Below are 22595 nucleotides of genomic sequence, written 5' to 3'. Positions count from 1 at the left end.
TCCTTCTGCTCTGCTGGGAGAAGGATTTAGACCTGCCTTGATGTAGAGAGAAGCATATTGCCTATAGATCCTATGCATATTTGCTCAAAAAAGTGGTTACTTGGGCAAGGATTTCAGGAAGAGAAAGGTGGTCTCCAGTTAAGACAATGGAAGAATGGTCTGGAAAGCTGGATTTATGTCACTGTCATATGAAGTGAGCAAGTGATTTATTCCAGCCCTCTGTTTGCGTTATTTGTGTGCTCCTGATTTCTCGAGTGACTGATTTGATAACTCTCGTACACAAGCAGTGCAGTGCAATTTAGAATGTATAAAGTGGCACACCAAAAATTCAGAACTCATAACCTCAAATCTTAGAGGACTGGGGGGATTATTTTCAACTCTCTGTGTCTCAGTTCAGCACACGCAAAATGGAATAATGCTACTCCTCACCTCAGAGGGGTTTTGTGCATATAAATTCATTAAAGTTTGTAAAACGTTCAGGTACTATAGCAACGGCACCATAATAAAACCTGGAAGGGACACAGTAATTATCTTCATAGCAAGGTTTGGATACTGTGCAGTAAATAAGGCATGGGGGACATATTGAGCAATAGGAAGAGAACTAAAATTGAATATTTGCTTTTCAGTTAAGCTCCTTCTGTCCTATGCACAGACTGAAGCACAAATAGTTTAGAACAAAATTCAAATGTGACTGTATAATTAGACAATGTCATAATACTCACACCCACTGGGGCATATTTAGGGCCATCCAAGGCAATTCTTAGGGTTTGGCAAAGACACCAGCCATTAAAAATAGGGTTTTACATTAGACAAAAGGTCAGGAAACTGTAATGAAAGGCAGTCCAATTCTCTTCTGCTACTCCACTGAATTGCAATTTGGAGGGGTAATAAATATTGCATACAATTTTCAAAAGTACTTTAGAGATTTGAGAGCCTAAACTCTATGAGTGTCATCATAAACCTAAGCTGCTATTACTCCTGCTAGAGGAAGCTCTGCTCGTTCCAGAAATGGATGCATTAGGATGATATGTCAGCATGGCTCTCCATGTGGAGAGAAACACCATGAGAGGAAGCACGTCGTAAATTGTCCTTAGCCAACGTGTTTGGGCTAGTACCCTTGCATACTGAGCAACTCAGTGTAAACAAGTAAGGTATTGACACAAATTTGATTAATATAATTGAGTTTGACAGAAGTTGCTGCAGATTTACAGCCAATTTTTGCTAACTTTACTCAAACTGATTCTCAGATTACACCAACAGCTCTCCTGCTTAAATTGGTAAGGTTGCTAACAGTGAATAACATTCAGTGTAAGGGGTTCACACTCTCTACATTGCAGAGAGAGGGGAATAGAGAGGAGTGAGCATACAGGGGAATTACAAGGAATTACATTCTTTAATTGTGCTATTTAACTAAGTTGAGCAAATTCCTTCTCAAAAAACTGAGCAACTGTTAAAACATTAAATTGCATACAGAAAAGTAAAATTTCTTTATTTTAAAGTCCTATATGAAATGTCTATTTATATGTATGATGCTGTGGTTGACAGTAAAGACTCCATCGATTACCACAGGGCCTAACTTTCACCCATAAACAGCTTAATCTACCTTGAAATTATGAACTCAGCTGACCCTGCCAAAATTTCATCATGGAGTTCAAGGAAGGCAGGCATTTTGAGAATGTAGGAGGCAGCAACTTTTGCTAGCAATCTAAGCAGGAGACATAATTTGTATTTTTAAGAATATTTGCTATAAATAATAGCAAACCATTTTTTATTTGTCAGAATTATCCTTATGATTTATTTACTTTTGTTATTGTGTTGTTAATTATTTAATGTTTAAGGCTTTAAAAACCTACAGCAAATAGAAAACAACTCACCATCCTAGTAAACCTCATTAGAGTTCTGGAATCCACTTTTTTTTTTTCCTATAGGACTGCATTTGTTCTACCAGCATGCACATATAGTTGATTTTTATGGCACAATCTGATTTGGGCATTTGTTATTGACACACACACAATCATTTTAAGTGCAGTTAAGTACACCATCTGCCTTTTCTTTCTGCCTGTGTCTGTGTAGCCATACACAGGGATCTGCTATTCCAGGGGTGTCTGGTGCCTGTTATACCTGCACCAGTTGCACTACAATCAGCTGAGTAGGCATTTCCCTTATGAACCCTGATTTTCAGTGTTTAAAAACTAATTTGAAATTGCATAAAGCTCAAACATGGCATGCACATTTGCAAACCAGATGTGTTTCCGTTTATTCTTTTACTTTTAAATGCCAAAAATGGCAGGGTTTAAAGAGTCCATCCAAATAATGTAACATTTACAATCAGCAAAGCAGATCTGCTCTCAGTTTGGGGGATGTGGTTGAAAGATGTTTGGAAGGGGTCTTACTTAGCCTTTTGGTCATTATTTGTATCTCTCTTCCCTCAGCTAACTGCTACCAGTACACAGCATGAACTGCAAGCCACATTTAATGAAGGGGCTTAGGCAGGTCTGTGACAAACCACTGGCTTTTGGCAGAGAGGGAAATTGTTCTGATTTACCCAGCAGCTAGACAGGCTTGATTCTATTAATCCCAGGGTAGAAGTTAAAACAGTCTTTATGTTTCTCTCTGAATCTGAGAAACCTAAGGAGAGAGATAGAGAAACCCTCCAGAGACAAATTCTGAGAAAGAATTCAAATTCATAAGAAGATGTAAAAAGGAAAGAAGAAGAGGGGGGAATGAATTAAAAACGTTTTCATTTAAACAAAGTTTTCCAGTTTTTCTGACCATCTGAACTTTATGTTTGGAAGATCCACTGCAACAACATCTTTAAATTAGGTGCTCTAAACCTACCAAAGGTCTACTGAAGAATTATCAGTCATATCCCCACTTCATCTGCAAGTTCCCAAGGCATTTCTTTTCCCAGGTTCTCTTGTAAGTGCTTGTCCTGGGGCAATGAATGCTTATCTCCTATCAAATACTCCACTGCAGTCCAAGGCACCAGCTATACCCACCTCTCCTTAGGAAGTCCTGTTTGCAAACCAGTCCACTGGTTAAAGCACTCAGCACTCAGCCAGGTTCCTGCGCACAGCACAGTGGGGAGGGCAGCCCACACCACCTTTGGTAAGTGTGATACAGAGTTTCAGCCAAACCCTGAAGTTCTAAAAGAATTTCAAGAGGCTTCTTTGCACATTCCCCTCTAATTAGAGAGAGGTGTGTTTGAACCACTTCATGCTGAGGAAGGTATTGAGCCTGGGGATCTTGTTTCCTCAGAGAGTGCTCTGATCTTTAACAGGAATTGAGGAAACCACCTCTCCCTGCCTGAACATTAAGGGAAAGAGAGACCTGGGTCAATTCTTTGAAGAAATAGTTACAGAAGACTTCTGTCAGGAGAGGATTCCAGATTTGTGATCCCCAGTTCAAGAAGACACTTGGCCATTACTTGGAGTGAAGCTGTGGGTGCCACAGGAGGGAAGTGGTCACACTCCCAGGTGTCACCTCCTACCTGCTTCAGCTTGGCTTAATCAAGAACAACAAGAAATTCAGATAAATGTGAGGGGCGGTTAGGCTCTGCTCAGATGTCAGGCATCATCTATAGATATTTTTATTACTGAAAATAGTCAGTTTTTCAGTTTTGTTCTATTTTCCCCTTCCTCTTCTGCTATTCCCTGGCTCCAGTGTGATGCTGCTGCATCTTCAGCCAAGGGCTGCCGATCCAGCTGTTGGCCTGGTTCCCACAAAGGTCAAATGCTGGGTGATTTTTGTGTGATTTGTGGGTCACCAGTGTTTACCCTGGTAAGCAATATTATAGGTCTCACATCTGAGGCAGTACCTTAATGTAAGGTGAAAAGTGTTCTAAGAACATTTTTCCTGAAAATATATCTTCAGTAGGGGAGAATATAAGCATGTGATTAATCTTGAACACATTAGTAGGTCTAATGAAGTCAGTAGGGCTACTCATTGACATGAAATTAATACATAAAGTCTTCATAGGATGAGAGTATATATATGAGGAAAATTGCTTTCTCATCTCATTTCACAGGCATCCAGGACCAGTTCTTGCTCTTGTGATGCCTTCTTCTCACATCAGCTGCTCAACCAACCTCTTACTTTCCAGCTGGTCTGCTTATACCCTTCTATAATCTCTTGTGCTCTCTCTCCACAAGTGCCCAAGGTGCTAAAAGGGTCCTTTTTCATTTCTACATTGGTCACTTATTTCTTCTAAAAGATGTGGTCAGAGAGATTGTTAATAGTTCTTGACATTGACATAGAAACATGAAGAAAAAGCAGCAACATGTTTAATTCATGTTAACTGAGGTCAGAAGTAAGAAAGGGACAGGTGAGTTCAGACTCCAGTGGGCCACTCTCCAGCCTTTTTGCTTTATGAGTCTGGACTCTTTTGATTTTATTTATGGACTAATCTTTATCAATATAATCAGTATTGGCTCCTCAAGGACATACCTGTTACTCACATGAGACTTAACTACTGTTTAATAGAGTGTGGGGTGCTTAGGGGGAGAGATGTACAGGAATGTCTCCTCATTGTGTTACTCAGCACTGAGTATATAAAGCAGAGGCTTACTGAAAACAAAGAATGTGGAAATGAGGAGAAATTAGGAAAGCAAGAGCAAATAAAAGCAGCTGAGATGCAGGAAATCTGGAAAAGGCACAGTATCATAAAAGATGGATGGAAAAATGACTTAATATTGTTGCCTGCCTTAAATCTTCCACCACCATGGTGATTGCCATAAATCCCATCCTTGGAGCCTAACTGCATTGTTTAGTCTATAAGGAACATCAATGCCTATTACCAGGAATTCTGCTCCTTTGTGCTGGAATTCTGGCTGTTGCACAACTAAGCCTTGCACTTTGTCAAGTAGCCTGAGACTTTCTTAATACAGAGAAAAAATCATGCTACAAATGACACAAGCATTGAAAAATTATCAGCATTGTTGGGAATGTTAGGACACTTCCTGCAATGAAAAATAAAATTGATATTCATATCCCAATCATATAAGTGAGCAGTTTCAGCCATTTTTGACTGATATTGCAGAGAGAATTTAATTCTGAAGTGTATGTATATATATATGTATATATATATATATGATTTATATATAAAAATATATCTATATCTTATATATATATATAAGATTTTCATTCAGAAATTGATAATCTACTTGGAAACATTTTTTAAAAAATATTTTGGAAAAGCAGTGTGAAAATTTAACAGTATTGTGAAAACTATGTCTGGAAAAGGTACATGTGGGCTTTAAGCTACAATGTGATAAGTCAAGGTACATCCCAATTCCTTCTCCAGCAACTGTTCCTTAGGTAATTTTCAAAAGTCTTTGCCGTACATAAAATTGTGTCTTATAAGTTCACATTTCTGGGCTGCAGCAACAGCTCTCCTTGAAAATTGCATTACCTATTCATGTCTATCTTTTCACAGTAAAAAAGGAAAAGGTAGATGGCCATAACAATATAATTTAAAGAGAGGAAGTATTTGTTCCTGTTATGGAAACCGTTTTATTTCGAATTGGTTTGAGCTAAAGGCAGCAACAAGATTGCTTAGTATGGTAAAGCCTACCTATGTTTATTTTCTTTTCAAAACCCTTTATTCTTCAATTCTATGAACAGTTTAAAACTATTTTAGAACATAAGTTAACAATATTGGCAAATAAAATATCATTATGATGTACTCACCTACAAATCTCTCTTTATCAGTTTCTCTAATGACCCACATTCCAACCATTTCTTTGTAGGATTAGACTGCAAAATGGATATCATTCAAATATGTGAAGAGTATAAATGTTCTCAAGGAAAATATGGTTCTTGCTGTGCAAAGACTGCAATGTTTAGATACTCCTTACATTAATGTGAATCATTTGGCCCCATTAAGCTGTACCTCTACTTCACAATTAGTGGAACAATAAAAAAAAACTAAAGAGGACTCAAGCTGATAATGAAAAAAAAAACCCAGAATGTTTGGAGAAGTAACAAATAGAGCCAAATGTGCTGTCGGTGTTCCATATATTCCATGTACAATGTTTCCTAAGACGTTGCCCACCTTGAGGAATGATAACAATTGCTGAAGCTCATTGTATCACTGTCTCCAGATTTCAGCACTGTTCCCCTGAAAATGTTATTAGGTCTGAAAGTGCATAAGTGGACAAAAAAGGAGGAAATCAGTGTTTTTAAAACTAAATAAGAAAGTTTTATCATTATGGTGTGCAATAAATAAACAAGAACAAGATCCAGTCATCACACATTCTACACCCATATATAACAAGACTCCATACTTTATTTACCAGAAGTTGGACCTCATATCTAATTCCCCACCAAAAAGGTTGTTTTCATTTTCAATTTAGTTTCAATCAGGTGAGAACATACACATTTTCTGTGAACATCAACTTGGATTTCATCACAGTGGTTTCACACATGTGCACAGGTTTTCAGTTGAGCTCACACGGGCACAGTAGCAGATAAGCTTAGCCCTGAGATCAACGAAAGAAAATTCATGTTGAGTATTACAGGATAGCCAAAGGAAGCAGCTCTCAGATTTGTTAATATAACACTATGTATCAGAAATGGGATTCAAAGGGTGCTGTGTGTCCAGTCACTTCGGGAGCAGAACAGATCCTCTGATTTCTGCGCTCAATTAGAAAAAGCTCATTTGTCAAATGAATTGCTTTTCCACAGTGTACTTGAGGACTGAGACAGAGGAAATGAAATATTCACAGAAATGCAGACAATTCATGAAAAGTCTTTTACTTTCGGATCCTGCAGTCCATTTTGGAAAGGAGCAAGAAATGTAAACCATGCTATTGTGTGGCTCCTGTGTAAATTAGCTCTATGGGAATCCAAAATAGAGCAGAATTTATGCTAACAACAGGCTGAGGGAGATTACTTGCAAACAACAAAGGCAGCCTGGCCAGCAGTTTAGGCCTTCTCTTGTTAAGAAAATTTTCCCATCTGTAGCTAAATCAATTAGTTATACCAGTGCAAACCCCTGATAGAGACATGCTGCACCAGCATGAATTGGGGCTTAAAGCCATTTAGGTTAATTCAATAAATCCTTGTCAGCATTGCTTTGAAGCAAAGGATACCATAGAAGCAAAAGTTTGTTTGGGGTAAAGAGACTGAGTGACATGTAGGTAGGTATCAAGCTGTCATTCCTCTGGCTCCAAGCATGTGCAGCTGAGTGAATACATGTGGCAGGTTGGATTTGGATCTCATCTCAAGCCTATGTAATGAAGAATGACGCTTTTTCCCTTGCAGCCTTTTCTATTTAATAACTGGTCTTTAACTAATTTTCAAATGCTTTAATCATGAGATGCAAGAAGACAATTACACACGCTGACCCTCAGCGCCCCACGCCTCCTGGAATAACACCAGACTGTCGTCTTCCTCTCCAGCTCTCTCCTCCCAGCCCTCCCCATTTCCATGTGCCATGGTGGCCCAGTCTACCACTTGCTTTCTCATCTGCAGGAGCACAGTGTCTGAGGAAATTATCTGGGACTGCAATCCCCAGAAATGCTGCATGAGTTAATAGCTTGCATATTCAGAGGTGTGCTCTGGGGAGGTCATCCACGCTGCTACAAGAAGAAAGAGCAGCTACAGCCAGGCATGCTGCAGTCTCCCCCTCATTAGTGCTGACACTGGTCACTGGCTGGGGCTGGGAGAGAGGCAGCAGGGTGTCAGAATCAGATCAAGAGATCTCATTTTCTCTAAGCTCTATTGTTCTTCCTTCCCAGCTGTAGAAGAGAGTTTGTTTAAATTGACTGATTGTCCAGATTTCCTAAACATCTGATGTTGTAGGGAAAAAATAATTCAGAAGTGAATGGATTATAGAAAATTATTGCATCAATATTTACGTGTGTTACCTATAAACCATATATTAAACTTTTCATCTGGTTCTCACAAAGTCAGTTCTTGTTCCCTGGACTTCATAAAACAATGTCTGCAGAAAAATATATGTATTTGAAAGCAAAAAACTATTCTAAATTTTTAAAGCACAAATGCTCTTTTTAGGTACTTGTTACAGGCCAGTCCTCTGCATGTTGCCTACATCAGATACTTGCTGCTGCCCTGGAACATAAGAGTGAAAGCCTCCTAAGACACAGTTCATGTCCCTGCTATTACAGGCTTCATAGCAAACAATTTTTCATAGCAAATCAATCTCCAGTCTGACAATAACAGATATTTTTTCCCATCAGACAGATGGTTCTGGAATAGAGCCCCCAACTTAGTGACCTGGTACCTCTTCCACTTTGCATTAATCTTTCTCAAGCATGTTTTACCAGGGCTGTGCACACACCCGCCATGACATGGCCTCCATATATGCACTGACATTTTGCAATTACTTCACCTCAAACAGCTTCCAACTCTTTTCCTCACATACTTTTCAGAGTGTTCCTGTTGAGTGATCCTGCTGCATCCCTACCAGAGAGAAAGCAGTAATCTGTGGTGTGGAGACAGGAATGTGTGCCTTGTGAGACATGGGAAAAGAGGGACAGAAAGAGGAATTACTAACAAACAAAACACAGAAGGAATTTCATTTTCCTACTCACCAGTAGCCAGAGAATAGCCCCAAGTCTTTTCCTTCTCTTCAGTTGTTTCCAAAATATAGGCTGACAGTCCTTGGCAGAAATTCCTGTTGGGCTGTGACTGCATGACCTTGAACTTTTTGCTATTAAATTTTTTCCATTACTTTTTACTTCAGTCGTTAGTTATCCATCTCATTCACATGATATTTTGATCCTCCTCTACACAGGCAGTGCCACCCAGCATTGTGTCACCAGCATAATTTTTAGTTCACTGCCACTTTTGATCCGCAATTTCGAAGTAAAAATACTAAATAAATACAGAGCCTTGTTTTTTTTAGCCACATAACCTTCCAGAAGTAACCTCACTCCTTCCTGCCAGTACCTCTTCAACACTCAGTAGGGACATATTCACTTCCGTCAATTTTTACCTTTTGTGTAAACTCGGCTCCTTCCCCTAGTTTGACTGATCATTAGTCAGTGAGAATGCAGAAAAAAAATTAGTTGGATAGCTACCAGCTGTTAGATGGGTCTTTACAATACACAGTTTTTGAACAACATTTAAAGTAAAAATAATTGATGGTGAGGAAATAAATATATTTATAAAGAGATTAAATGCATCTTCAGCCAAGGGAGATTCCTCCAAATTCATTTGACTCTGCTCTTCAGTGTAATTTTTTTTTTTTCCAGGAAAAGAACCCCAAACAATCAACGTCATTGGCCTGGGCTTCAGTAACAGGACAGCTAGTGAAGACAACTTAGCCTGTGGAGTTTAGGCAGGGAAAGGGCAGAGAGAGTTAGCATAACTTCATACCAGTTAAAAATAACTGTTGGAACTGAGAGTGATTGCTTTGTTGAGTGATGCCATTTACCACAGCTTTAAATTACTGTGGAATGGTTTAGGCATTAGTTAACTGTCTGCCATGAATCCCATAATGGATCTCTTAAGTCAGGGTTAAGGAATGGTTAACCATAGCCTAGTTAATGTTTATACAAGGTGTTCTTCATGTCTGATTAGTTTTTTATCTTTCCATTATTGTAATTGTGTGATAATTAATTTAATTAATTTACTTCCTTTTTATTTTTTTTTTATTTATGTATTTTGTGATTTTAGGACTAACAGGTTTTTCCTGGGAAAAACTCTTCTGTTGCAGAGCATTCCACCATTTCAATCAATTGGCTGCTTCTGTAGAGCTTATATTCTCAAATTTTCAACCCAAAAATAATGTGTACTTAAACTTTTCCACTGGAATAAAGTACAATGACAGAATAGAGACAGTGCTTGATTGATTGGATTTACCAAGCAGCAATAAACCGTTAAAGAAATATACCACTGAATGTTGATTTAAAAGAGAGGACCACAACTCCTTGAAAGATAATCATATTTACTGAGACATTAAGCATTAAAGAAGATTGTACGAGACAACTGGAAATATTGATAAACACAAAACAAACAACTGCTTGTAAAAGGTAAAGCTTTACAGATGGTATGGATGCTGTTTGGTATTTTGGTAATGTTTTGCACTGTCAAGCCTGCAGGGAACATCATGACCTTGTGCCATGCACCCTGCTCTTTTAATCACTTTCTTAGGAAATGGCAGAACATGACAACCCCACTGAGAAATATGAACACAGAAATCACGGACCAGCAGAAATCACAAACTACCAGAGATCTGTGTTTTACTGCATGAACCCATGCACAAACTCTGAGTTTGTTTCTTGGAGAAAGAAGGAACAAAACCTGGAGAGGAAGATTGTGTTGAATAAATATCTTCATAGACTGAGATGTACTTCAGAACTGCCATAAAGAAAGACACAAAGTCAAAAATAGGAAACTTTTCATGGTTTAAAGTTGTTTCCTTATTTTATGCAAACTGTAATTCTGGAAAATTGTCACCCAGAATGTGAGGTACATTTCAAGACACCCATTGTCAAGAAAATAAGGTTGTATAGCAACAGGTGCAGAAAAGAGTCACATCATCACATCAGGGGACTGGGATGATTCATTCTCATTGGTGTGCCAAAGTGAGTGCTTTATTTATTTATTTGTGGTAAAGCAACAACATATACTAAAAAATCACATAACATTATGAATTAAAAATGTAAATGAAACGTCCACTATATGTATACCCAAATGGCTGCACCAATCCATCAAAAAAGAAGTTAAAAGATTTTAAGGCATCTCTTATTGCATGAAAAGTGTTTTCACCTCTTAGCAGGCATCAGATTTACTATCACGGGAAAGTAGAAAGAGCAAGTCTGTGAACAGGAGCTGATACTCTTATTCATTTGGGGATTTTTAGTGCAAAATTCAGATAAAAAATATTAATAAATACAAATTTCACCTGATATGCATTTATCCAGAGGTAAAATTTCATGGATAAGACTGTTCCTCTTCTGCCCGCTTAAAAAAGTTCCAACAGTGAATCTTTAGTCTGGCAGATCTAATGAGCTCCTTCAGCTCATGGATTTGAGCAGCCATTTGAGTGCTTTATAACAAGCTGCCTGTAAGTGTTCTTAGCATGTGATGCTAAGCTATGTGGGTGCAGGAGCAGCATCAACTGTATCATCCAGCTTGCATGGCATGGTGATAATCCAACAGCCCTAGTGCTCCCCTGGGAAGCAATACCAACAAGCCACTACCACAAGCAGGCTATGAACTTTAACTATAATGTTGAGCAAGAAAATATTTCAAATAATCGTCACAGAAAATCACTGAGCCTCAATTCTGGTGCAGCATATAGGGTAAATTGCAGGAGCTTTTGCTGTATTGCAAATTTTGCTATATTGATATATTGCTTTTGCTATATTGCAAATTACACAGGGTACAGCTCGTTGGAATAGTGTTAGACAGACTCTCAACGTATGACCAGCAGAAAGGGGAGATCCTCCCTAGACACACACACACCCCCTTTCTGTCTTGAGGCTCCTGGCTGTGTGTGGCCAGCATTTACCACCAGAGCTTGTCTGAACAGACTCAGCTCACTAGAAGACTAAGTAATGGAGTTATCTGCCTTACCTGTTAGTGGATGAATCCATCCACGGGAAAGACCAAAACCCACCTGACCCAGTGGAAGGGAGAGGTCAGGATGAATGCAGCTGGGTACAGAAGAGGGACAAGGAGACAAAAGAGAGAACGATCGAGAGCTCTTGTAGCCCTACATGGTTAGGCTCACATCTGTTGGCATCATTGTAAGCTAAAACCATAATAATTATTTACCTCAGATTACTAACACCAATATTGAAAGAAATGACTGGTTATATGAAAATCTACCATGGTATTAGGTGGAATTCAAACAATCTTTTGGTCATTGGTTGAACTTTCAAGACTATTTTAAGAGAGCCTGTGAGTCTGTAAATGTCAAAAGCTCTGGACTTCAAAACTCAGCAGATCTGAAAGCTGGACATCTGCAGTACAGTTTGTTGCCTTATACTACCAGGGGAGAAACAAGTTCTATTTTTAGTTCACCTTGTGCAAGAAGTGAAGTTATTACAAAGATGAAAGAATTGGTCTTACTAAAAATAGTATGCAAATGAAGCAATGCTTCCTACTAGCTTATCTTTTCCTTTCACACTCGTAGCTGTGGTCAGTAGCAAACACTTTTCCTGAAAATAGCCATGGCATAGACACAAGTATTGTTAGTGTTCTCTGCACTCAAGAGGAGGAAAAAGGGAAAAAAAACAAAATGACAAAGCAGTGTGCAATGGAAAATACAAATTACATACATATTTATTTAAATGAAAGATAAAATACATCTGCAGCTTCAAATAGTCTCTTACTTTGTAGACCAAGGTCAAAATAAACATTCTGAAGAAAAATCATTCTTTCAGACATGAGAAGGACTACCTTGGTTTCCAGCATATTGTATCAAAACACGAGTTAAATACTTACATGGTCTCTTATGCTCTTTCTTGTCTCTTTCTACCTGAGGAGGAATAACCAGCAATATGGAATTTTCAACCTCAGCGCTTTTTAACCTATTGATTGTCCATCTTTTAAAAGAGATTGAGAAAAAAAAGCATATTTTTAGAGAAAATTAGTGTCAGGATGGAGAATAATTGTATTTAGCTTCATCTTGATTATACAAATTAGAATGGTCTTGTTACAAACATCTACTAATAAAACAGTGTTTGGCATAGAAATATTGACACACGCTTGACTATAGTTCTGCTGGCAGTGCCATTATAATAAAAGACTAGGATACAATGCAAAAATGGAAAAGAAAATTCAGCATAGGCAATTTCTGTTGTGTTGGTTGGCTGCTGAATAGCTGCTTTAGAGATTGACAGAACAAGATGGGGCTTTTAAATGGGACAAAGACTTAATTCAATAGAGAAGCAATACAATACAAAACAAAAAATGGAATTCTGTTCATTTACATGCAAGCTAGTAAGTGGATGAAATATTAATCTTCTTTCCTTAAATTTACAGCTTTACAGAGAAATTTTGGGTTTGCAGTGTTTTTTCAAGTTGCTATCATATTCTACTTTTTCTTTGAGATTCAGAATTTTTCCCACTTCATTTAGAGACCAAACAAACTGCCTGAAATTGTGAGCTGTTACGTGCCCAAGCTTTATCAATCCTCCTCCATTATTCTTTCTGAACTCAGCTGAGTCAAGAAATGAGTCATGGTTTTGTCATATGGCTCAGCTACTTCTGAGGACATCTCAGTTCCAGAAAGAAATACAAATTGCCCTTGACATTCACAAGCCAAAGAGAATACTGAAATGTGGAGAAACTCTTCATCCCACCAGTGTTTCACTGAGAACACTTCCTAGGAAATCAATATATACCTACACTGCAAAACTTCAGTTTTCTCCATAGTTATCTACTCTTCTTGGGACTTCCTTTTAAATTTGTAATCTGGCATCTTGAATTATTTCTTCCAAAAGTTTGGCCATTCCTGTTCCCTGTTTTCTAACTTTAGTTATTTAGCAGATTCTGTGCACTAATGAAATAATTGAATTTTGTCTCTGATACCAACAGCAAAGGAGTCAGGCCTTCAGTGAAGTGAACCACTCTAAATTCACTTGCTTGAGTTGTCACCAGTGCTGATACATGTAATGCTGAGTTAGATTAGAAGAAGAGATTGAAGTAAGTAAGGGGAAAGAAATATACAGAAAATTATGTATTTCTAGGACTAGGAAGCAGGCAATTTTCATTTTCAATGAGAACATCAGGAAAGAAATGGGTGTTGTCACTGTAATAAATGTAGCACATAGCCCCTCACAAGGTTTCAGGTCTTTGTGAGACAGATCTGCATGATCAAATAGAGTGATTTTCCAGGTATAAACCTATGCCCTTCACACTTGCATTCAAGCTTACATCATTATCAAAAGAGATAAGGCAGCAGCAAAGGAAACAGGATTAACCATGAAAGTCATTAGGTTTTAAATTACTGAAGTAAATAAACTTCCCGCACTGTGACCCAGAATATCTAACTTTTCCTTAAAAACTGTTACCACAGAAAACTTATCAGTCATTTTAATACTTTCTTCCATCAGGCCTAGAGTAAACACCAAGTGTAACAGCCTGGTACCTACAGCTGTGATTCAGAGACTCATTCTCATATATATATATATATATATATTTATATATATATATTTTTATATATATATATATATATTTATATATATATATTTATATATATAAATATATATATAAATCTGCACAGTTGTCACTGTGTCGTTCCATTCAGTCTGGAAGAGAAGAGAAGTGGCCCATTCCATGGGAAAAAGGAGGACTGCATGCTGCAGTCAGTGACCAGAATGATCGTGGATGAATCTGCACCCTTGCACTCATGCATGTCTCACCAGCAGCCCTACCCACCCCCAGTCCCTCACTGTGGGACAGGACACACAAGGACTCACATCCATCACACAGCTGACACACATGGCCCCCCGACCCCCCTCATGTCATATAGCCTGGTACATCCAAGTTGTTCTGCATTATCAAATAGCCCCGTGTCCTGGGATTCTAGTTCAGAGATATAAGAGGGCATACTGAGTGTGTCCAGCCTTTCCTTCATGTCCAGCATGTTCTTGTAGGTGGTCTCTGGTTTCTGAGCTCAGATGAGTCAATCTTTTCCTGCATCAGCGTTCCTTGAGCTCAAGAGCATAACATTCATTCTCTCACAGCCACTGCTATATTAGTACAATGCTGCTATATTTCCATTTTTATTTCTATCCCCTTTGGGCTTTCAGTTCCCTGCAAGCATATGAAAACATTAAGAATGATAAAGCTAGTTCTTATATATCATTTTCCATGTTTAAGCATAGAAACTAATGATGCCGTAAGTCCCTACAACAGTGCTTTTTAGAGAGTAGTAAGGCAAGAACACCTTATTGGAGAACCAAGAAGGTGTGAAATGACATTTAGTTAAGAGACTGTAGTGTAGATTAAAGAGACATTAAAGTGCTGGTTTTCAGCTAAGAGCAGAATCTAAATTAAAATCCCAAGTTTGCAGGGGAGAAAACAGCACTAATTTGATATATATAAATGTAACTATAAAACCAATCCACTAGGTACTTATAGCAACACTGCAGTCAAGACAGTAGTTGGAATGTGGCAGAAGGAATAAAAGACTTAGCATTTATATTGTTAAGAAATGAACTCAAATGGTTTTTTATGAAGCTCATCCAGTCACTTCATTGGATTCTACTGGTCTGCTACGATGTACCTCCAAGTTGGGTCTCTGGATTTGTAAGCTTTCCTTTGTGCCTGGATTGCCTCCAGCCATCATTTCTGGGTCTAATTCATTCTGTTAAATAGAATATTATGGGTTTCTTGCTTTACTTGAAAATAGGAGACAGTATTAAAAAAGAGAGCTCCTAAACTGATTAAAAACCTCCCTTCCCATACCTTTGTTCTTGAAGGTCATTTCACTTTTAGTCTAAAGACTTCAAGCTATTGGAAGCAAATAGACAGTACTCACCACATGATTTTTATGTATTTTACACAGACCAAGAGATGCATAGCTTTATGCAAAACATTCAACATCTCTACCCTCTTCCTCAGAATCCCAAAAATCTTACTTACCTTTGAGTTCCAGGTTTCTCTTGCTGGAATGCATTACCCAGAGCGAGTCTTTTAAATGCTGTGCTTTATTTCTTTCACTTTCTCCAGTGTTTCTGTTATCTTGGAAGTCCTTAACTAAATCTATTCCTGTGTGATTCCCTGCTTCTCAAGCCTTTTTTTTTTAACTTAACCTTGCCTTCAAATATTCTCTTTCTTTGTTTCAAGCTCCTTAAAACTCTAGATTGTCATCTGCAGACAACTAGAGAAAACCTGTTTTGCTGTGATGAACCCATGGCATGGTTTAGGTTGGAAAAGAGTAATTTTTAATAACACTTTTAATGTTCATATTCAAACTTACTATCCTGCCTCCTTGATCCCAAGGAGGAAGCAGAAATGGTATTTTAAACAATGGTGCAAATATGTTGCAAGACCACAGACCAGGACAGGATTTATAAATGCAGAGACAAATTACCAAATAAAAGTAATATTATTATTCACTGTGGTCATTCTGAAACAGGAGGTGCTCTGTAGTACTAGGTATTCAATTGTTTTCTTTCACTGGATTTTTTGTTAATTGACAACAATGATGATTAATAACAGCCTGGCCAATAGTGTACTTACACTCCAGAAGATTAAGTGCCACAACATCTAGCAAAAGAGAACAAAACAAAAACACAGACATATGGGTTGTTAAAATGGTATTTTATTCAACAGTTCTGATACTTTAACAAGAAGTACATCCTCTGCTTGTAATGGATAGTCAGATGGTTGAAACAATTAATCTGGGTTCCCTGTATAAAAATGAAAGAGCCTGATGCACCAGAAATCATTAGGATTTAAAGTAAGTAGAACCTTCTCTGTTTCAGATTTCAAAGGACGAGGTTGTTTTTCAAGCTGCTAAAATAGCATGGATTGTTATTACTGCTAAAGACAGTCATCAGCCTTCTTGTTCCTTCTAAGCTAAAACACACATTTCCCGCTTCGTTTCAGACAAAGTTTCATGAGTTTCTATTTTTCTGGGAACTTAAGATAACTCTTCTGGAACTCAATTTAATTTTGACATCCTATTCATCTTCCCGCTTATTTCCCATCACTGACCCTGATCTTATTAAAAAACCTCAGAGAATGTCAGCAATTGCAGGGTGCGGTTTTTTGACAAGTTACTCTGGAATGTGTTTAATGCCTTAAAATTGTCATTGATTGAAACTAGCAATTCTAAATGAGCAATTGAAAACTAATTTCCCTCTATTATTTATTTCTGTTTCTCTCCAGCCATATATTTGGCACTCCTGGGATGATTTCAAGACGGAGAGCCCAATGCCCATTAGGGACACATCTTTCTTTATCCTAGTGCCTGATTTAGCCTCTTTCAGATTATAAGATCAGTGGATGCTTCCATGGCACAATGGACCAACTAGGGCCAACTGAAAAGACTGAGCACAGCTCCTGTTCCATGGAATAAGGGCACTACAAAGAAACACAGAGCTGATCACATCCTCTGCATATGTGTGTGCCCTGGGTGTAATATATAATATAAAACCTAGTGAGGAGTGTCAGGACAGGATAAGCTAAATACAAATATCTAGACAGTGGTGTTTCCCTGTGGTAAAGTCATTCACCTTCTAGTGACCTGCAGCTTGGACTTTTCAAGACTACTCTGGATGATTTCTTTCCATAAGTTTGTCAGGTGCTTTCTGAAAATATGCAAAATTTGGCAGTAACCACATGGACCACCTATGACAATGAAGTCCATAGTTTGACTGTTCACAGCATCCCAACATTTCCTCTTTTTGTGTCTGAGACATCCTAGACAGTTGGATTTTATGTCCTTTATTTTGGTATTATATTACTCAGTGAATAATAATTTTCTACCTGTCTCCTCTTTCCATTTATTTTTCTTCATATCCATCACATCTGTCCTCATTAGGTCTCCAGGCTAAACTGTTATTGCCAATTTTAGCCATTTTTCATGCAGACATTGGTTGTCCCATAATCTTTTCTTTTTCCATCCTTTTTAATATTTTCAAAACTGAGGCCAGAGAACAGTGTGTAATATTAAAGCTGTGGTCACAGTAGTTTAAACAATGATATAAAGAAGTTTGCTGCTACTGTCTTCCTTTTAGTGCTTCCTGCCATCCATCTCATTTGTTCAACCAGCACAGAGAATTGAGCTAACATTATGAATATAATGTCTAGATATTTTTTGAAACACATGTCAAATTGCATTTATAAACTTCAAATATATCTGTAATTTTATTGCTGGGTGGAATTGACTCAGTAGAATCCCTTGGCAACAGTCTGCCATTATTCTGGTCTTCCTTAAACTGAATAGCTTAAAATCCTCAGCAAATTTAAGTTAATTTCTAGAGCTTTTTATGCATAAGCTATGAATCATAGGCAATTTTCCCTTTTTGACACGGATTCACTTGTGAACCCTGATTTTTTCTTATTTCTCTTTGTTTCTCAGTCTATGGAAGGACTATGAAATGTCTGTGAGCATAAAGATGGTGTTAGGAAAGTCAAAGCTCACCTGGAGCCAATGCTTACAAGTGCAGGAAGAGTTCCTAATGCTGCATTCATGGTTAAAATAGGAAAAGGCTAAATGAGAAAAATGTGAGGTTTCCACCTTTAAGTATTCACTTTTAATATTCACTTTCTGTTGCATTTTGCAGTTCAAATGAGGTTTTTGAATATAGGTACGTTAGAGGCTTCTGTGCTGGTTTACTGGTAGCAAAATTTTGAACCAGATCTTCTGGTAGTACAGAGCTGCTTTTCTCCTCTGGGATGTCTGGCTTTCTCTCAACTAACAATCATTCATTACATCAAAAAACTTAACCTTGGCATCATATTGTGTCTGTGACATCTTAATTTACATCCTAATTTACTACTGAAGTATCCTCTCATAATAGCCTCTTGGATCTTGCTGTTTGTCACAATGAGGTATTATAACTAACTTGAACAGGTGGCTGATGTCAACAGGCAGTGCAGGCATTTTTCTGTGCTGGTGCAGGGTAAATATCTGCACAGAATCCATACTATCTGTTGATAAGCTTAAATTAATCAAAAAATTTAACTCTTTTGAATGCTGTCACATGCTGTACCACTACTTGCTCTCCAGAAAATGCTTTATCTTTCCTGCAGACTTTGCCCCCTGACAATACATAGTTGGAGCACAAGTCTTATGAGGAGCAGCTGAGGGATTTGGGTTTGTTTAGGCTGGAGAAAAGGAGGCTCAGGGAAGACCTTATCACTCTCTACAACTACCTGAAGGGAGGTTTTAGCCAGGTGGGGGTGAGTCTCTGCTCCCAGGTAACAACAGGATGAGAGGAAATGGCCTCAGATTGCACCAGGGGAGGTTTAGATTGGACATCAGGCAAAATTGCTTCATGGAAAGGGTCAACAAACATTGGATCAGGCTGCCCAGGGAAGTGGTTGAGTCACCACTGCTAGAGATATTTAAAAGACATGTAGGTGTGGAACTTGGGGAAACATCTAGCAGTGGGCCTGGCAGTGTTGGGTTTACAGTTGGACTCAATGATGCTAAAAGTATTTTTCAATCTAAATGAGTCCATGATGCTAAAATTCTAATTATCATTCTTCTATAAAGTTTATGATATGCCAAATTCATGTTTGAAGCAACAAACTCCTCTTTTTTGGCTTCTAGTATTTGTAAGGCAGTGACAGTCCTTAGTTCAGTTGCCACTTTTCTGGGATTTATTTAAGTAGGAAATAATTTGCTCACCTGACCTTACTATTAGCTAGTTTACTTTTTTTTTTAGCTTTTAATATATTCTAGCTTTAAGATTACAGCATGTCTATGATTTCAACTGGAAGAACATGTCCAGAAACCTGTGATTTTCTACAACTTTTACAATTTTTTTGTCTTTATTTTAAAGACAAAAATAAAGTCATCTTTCTAATTTTAAATGCCATTTCACTGTTTCAATTTTATTTTTAATGAAGTCGTTATTGCTTCCAAAATCTTAGTTATTCAGTGGATATGTGCAGAATGATAATATTTTTTACCAGTGGTGAGTCCATATGCTTGCATGGTTCCCAATTAGAAAATAAAGAGCAGCTAACTTAGAAACACAGCTGCAGAGGAGTAGCCATGTAGTATCTGCTTTCCCTTATTCAAAGAATGACATGCTGCCAAAAGGAGACTGAGGACGATAAACATTCAAAATAATGGAGAGAAAAATTTAAAAAAAATAGCAAATTGAAATACTTACCTGTAAATTTCATACTGATTCCTTGTGGCTTTTATGTAGTCAAAATCCTCAAAAAGACTTTTCTCTTTCAATAGCTTATTGAGTTTTCTGACAGGGCAGGAGGGTTTCATCTGAAGTGCTAGTAGAAATGTGAGTTCTACTACAGCAGTTTTCTGGTTCTTTTGCCTTACAGAAACCCAGCCAAAATCAAGAAATGTGTCTAAATCATTCCCAAACTTCAATAAAGGTTTGTTTCCATTTTCCTTCTTACAATGTGCAAGAAATTCTTTTGTCTGGACTGCTTTTTCTATCCCGGATTTTCACTATATCTACCTTTGAACAGAATATTTTGGATCTGCATGAATTACTACATTCTCTTTATAATTTGTACAGACTTTTCTCATGGTATTAGGTAGCAAATGCAAAAGCATCAGAGAGAACATCTTATTAGGAGCTAAACTTTAATCCTCTGTAAATAGTTAACCGCAGAGCTGTGTGTATTATTTTGACAGATACATATACTAGGCCTCAAAGCCACGTTAGTTGAAAAATAGTAACATAAATCCATCCCTCTGAATACTTCCCATATTATTTACAGCTTAATACAATACCCAAATGCATTCTGTGAAGTAGGTCCATGCTGTAGCTAAGGTTTATTATTACAGATATACCACACAGGCATACCCCAGCTATCTTTCAGGTGGGGAAGATTCAGCAGAAAATACGTGGGCAGGGGTTCAAGGAAACAAGTATCTGAGGATGTATTTTGACAGTAAAATGGCATTGATGCAGCTGGACTGCTAGGCAGATTCTGCAGTTAAAGGTAGACTGGGTAGGTTATATATTAATGTCAGTGCAGATAAACACTAAGAAATGAAAATAAAAGGGAGGAAAGAGAAGGATTACCTAGTGTGGTAGCTCTTAATATTTTTTTTTTCATTAGAGATGCATTGATATTCAGAAATATCCAAGGACTGGCTTACAGGCTGCTAGTGGCACCTGCCAACAAGCAATGACAAGAATTGCTTGTATGGACCACCAAGAGCTTACAGACCAGTAGCTAAATAGCAGTGAACACATGCTGAATCAGGAATAAGTCCAAGGTCTGGAGCTTCATCTTTAGCCAATGCTTTCTGTTCTTCATGTTCATATCTCCTTCAAAGCTGTTGAGGGAAGCTTTTCCAACCCTTTTATTTCCTCTTACTTTTTCCTCTTGAAATAAAAATATTGGTCCTTTCAGCATGGGCTACAGATTCTGTGTCCTTAAAATGACCCATTGCATCAGAAGCTCCCCCAGTAGTGCCACAGGATGCCAAAGATAAATAATTCTCAAAGATACCAAAGATAAATAAATAAAGGCAAACATAGCATATCACTACACAAGGAAAGGAGAGGCTGTGAAGGGACATTATCTAAAATACATTAAAGAATGTGTGCACATAGATGTTAAGAGGAAAAAGAGGGGCTTCCTCAGCTATCCTGTACCAGCCATTCTAATGATCCATTGTTCTGGCCTTTCCTTTAAACATTTAGTTAATTAACAGCTGAGTCCTTTGGTTGGTTTTTTGGGTTTTTGGATAGTCTTGTGTTGGGCAAACTCTAAATGTTGCAGCTAAAAATGTTGCATCATACAAAGACAGATGAGAGCAAGCTAGAGCAAAGCTAAAAGTACTGGGAAGATCAAAGGAAGTAATAAAATGGAATATTTATCTTTTTTTTAAATATTCACTTGGGGCCAAATAGAATGATATTCCACATACATAAATTCACTGTTGAATCAATGCCATGATGAAGCAAAACTGTCTGATGCTTGTATCTCTTCACAAGCTTGGTATATACCACACTGTCACTTGAAATGTTGACATCAAGGACTTTAAAGGTGGATTGATAGTCAAGATAGAGACTTCTCTAAAGATTAGTGACCTTTCCACCAAACCCTCCCTTTCACAATATGACCTAGAGCACTCATAAGAGCAGAACTCTGCTTTGTGCATGAAAATTTTATAAATCAGATCTAAACTAACTCCTACGTTCATTTGGAAGTAGCTACATAGCCAGTGCTATATGGCTGCCTCCAAGACTGAAATTCATGGATGGGAAGGGGTGCTGGTCAATAGCAAAATTCCTTAAAGGTCAGTTGAAATGTTATTATGTGATGCAGACCTATGACAGAAGTTGACTGCTCTGATTTTGCAAGATTTTTCCAGCTATGAATATTTATCACTAAAGGTTCTATTCTAAGCCCATAAGGTCTCTTAGGTCGTAAGCTGTGGCTTTCCCTTTGGCAGGGGGTAAGATAAAGGAGAAAAGAAATGCCTGAATGCATTATAGGAACATTAAAAGATGTATTTATGAGTTATAATTAATAATTATTATTTTGAGTGTTGGGAGTAAACACTCTTTTAAATGCCACTAAACCCACATTTGCAGGATGTAATTCTGGTCTGATTTGCACTATTCAACTTTAATTTAACAGAACAAAGTTACTGTCATGTACACAAGAGCAAAAGTGCAACTACCTCTTTATTCCTTAAAAAATCCTCCCTGCAGGGAGATACTTTCACAATAAAGCAAATTGGTATGTCCATTTGTGTCTGTATCATAGGTGATCTGTTTATCAAAAAATGAAAGAACATTTCCTTCCAATTTCTGTTTTCCTTGTGATTGATATTAATTAGGTTTTCTGCAAAGCACAGCTTATCTTGAACTGAACCCAAAGTACATGAATATGTTTCTGTGCAGTAAGATTTTCTTTTCTTGAAATGAAGAATGGGATGAAGATGCTTATCTGAGATCAAACAGGCTTCAGGTAGAGTTTACATCAGCAGCACTTTGAAA

The sequence above is a fragment of the Agelaius tricolor genome, unplaced genomic scaffold, assembly GCF_023055355.1.
Source record: "Agelaius tricolor isolate 1412-34295 unplaced genomic scaffold, bAgeTri1.0.p SCAF_8, whole genome shotgun sequence".
Taxonomy (NCBI): Eukaryota; Metazoa; Chordata; class Aves; order Passeriformes; family Icteridae; genus Agelaius; species Agelaius tricolor.
The sequence above is the reverse complement of the archived record's forward strand: the minus strand, read 5'-3'. Positions refer to the sequence as shown.